Here is a 2407-nt window from a genome sequence, read left to right on the forward strand (position 1 = left end):
CAGGGGATAAAGGGCTTGTGATTTTCCGATTGAAATAGAGCAGCTTTAACATCACTTTAGCATCACCAAACCGCAGCGAACGGCAGCAAATGGCTCACACCCTTTGGCTGTCCTTCGGCTGCGCCAAAGGCTGTTCGCCTTTGGGGCAACGCAGATGTACATTGGTGTGGTTGATTTTCAATGCAGCTGTGAACACAAAGTTCTTTGTGTGCTCTTGGCTCATTAACATTCCAGTGGGTGGGGTTGACACTCCACAAAGTACAAGCAAATGTTAACCCTTAGCACACTGGTCCTGTGCAGAGGGGACAGCTCCTGGAGAGCCCCCATCAGGCTGTCCACCTAATATACAGTAAACGGCTTCAGCACAGGGAGAATCTGTGATGGTAAGCAGATATCTCAAGTTGTGACTTATATACACTTCTGAATCTGCAATGTTTTTCAACTGAAAATAAAGACATTGCGAATGCCCGAGAGTCAAAAAGGGTGTATGTGCATTTTGCCGTAAAATATAATAAGAATATGTTTTCCACCAAAATTGCTCAAACAAGTGATTTTTTTTTTTGTGTGTGTGTGCAATGCCTTGGTAAAGCCTCCACAGCAGGTCAGCGATTCATTCTTCTTGTTAGGTGAGAGGTATCTCAAATTACTTGAATTAAAAGGAATGTGATACACGTAGTCTGTAAACATTGATGCTCCGCTGAATTTCAGGGAGATTTCTAGTATATTTAACCATTGACATAACTACTTCTCCAGTTGCTGAGGTCTGCTGAAAGCTTCATACACATTGGCAGCAAAGTCCTTCACTTGTTCCATCAGTACGAGGTCCTAAACAAAATGACTGGGCATTTCACTGCATATGGAGTGGATCTGTCTATTTACTATGGGGATTATTTTGGCCAGAGGAAGACAGATGCTCGAAAGACACGGACAGCTGTTTTGATTTAGCTCCTGCTCTGTAGGACTAAAGAACTCTGCAATACTGTCCAAAAATTCCCAAATCCTCGACTCAAGCATGTGTTCAGAACTGTGCTGAAGTCTCGACTTTCTAGCATGTCCCTGGTTTCATTCAGTAGCTTGATTGTGGTGACATCTTTTTCTGTTAGTCCACATGCCTCTCCTATCATACTTTCAGTGTCTCGTTTGCCAACACCTCCCCTGCCTTCTCTGTCAATCACTTTATGGGCATACCGCAAGGGTCTGTCCTGGAACCTCTTCTCTTTTCTCTCTGGGCAGTGAATGGGTTCTCTTCTTCTGGCATCATATAACAGCACAGCAGTGACTCGTAATTTGCCTCCTCTAGGTTTGCGGTCACCTTGCTCGCTTCTACCTTGCTCCGGATTTCTTTTATCTTTTGCTCCAGCTCCATAAGTGAAAGGCTATGCTTTAGCAATAAGTTCCCAAGTTCTTTCTGAACTGCTTGTTTCATCACTGTCATCAACTCCGTTAGACCATCTCCTAGGAGGTGTTGAATACTGGACAGATATTGCTATTGCACCTCGGGAGATACATGCTGAAACTTAATATTTTTAAATCATCCCATATTTCTATCTTGTTGGTAGGCCTGTTTTTCAGCAAGCTGGTCATGCTCTCAGAGTTCAGCTGCTGCATCAAGGCTTCTATCAGAGCTGGAAGCATTGATAACACCGTCATGTTGCATGTCCTCTGGTTACTCTCGAAATGATACTGTTGGCGCGTCTGTGCAATATATTCAGCCGCTTCTGATGTCTGATTTTCTTTTGCGCATACTTCCCCTTGAGATAAACTACTCCTGTAAGAGCACCAACTATGAGAGATTTCCTCTTGTGACGTTTCAGGAAATTTCACACGGACAGCATGCCTACAGATGTACAGAGATTTAAAGCAGCAGGTCCTTCTGGGATCCTCTCCCCTCTGTTGTTTTTTTAAATGTCAGCTCTGGAGTCCCCCTGGTTCTCAAGATACTTACGTAGAGAGGTGCCGCCAGTACTTCATGGAGGTCTAAGTTCCAGGTGTGAAATGGGCCAACAGAAAGCCGCAAGAGATAATGTAGCAGTTTCCTATTGGCATGTATGACGTGAGAGATTCAAGCCTCCATTTTTGTCTCCCCAGGATGGGACAGTACTGGCCGCACCTTCCACATTAAGTAGCTCAATTTCAGCCCTCAGTTCTCAGCCGCAGCTCTCTCCTCCTGCCCGGGACAGTACACAGGGGCACTGTCGTGTTTTGTGATTTCTAATACTTTTGCTATACAGTCCATAATTCCATCCCAGAAATGTTTAAGGGAACACACAACCATGGGCAGTTTTTAAGATCTGCCTTCAGCATTTGACGCTTAGGGCATTGATGTTTTGCGTTGATGCGTGACAACTCTTGTTTAAAGCAATATATGTTCTGTACGTTATTTTAAATTGGACTTCTCTCCAAGTCT

At 44.2% G+C, this 2407-nt stretch overlaps 1 pseudogene; it reads right to left on the reverse strand.

The window, feature by feature from the left end:
- Nucleotides 1-741: 741 nt before the first annotated feature.
- LOC142500980 (peroxisomal biogenesis factor 3-like) lies at nt 742-1835 on the reverse strand (annotated as a pseudogene).
- Nucleotides 1836-2407: the final 572 nt, after the last annotated feature.

Source organism: Ascaphus truei, chromosome 8 (assembly GCF_040206685.1).
Source record: "Ascaphus truei isolate aAscTru1 chromosome 8, aAscTru1.hap1, whole genome shotgun sequence".
Classification (NCBI taxonomy): Eukaryota; Metazoa; Chordata; class Amphibia; order Anura; family Ascaphidae; genus Ascaphus; species Ascaphus truei.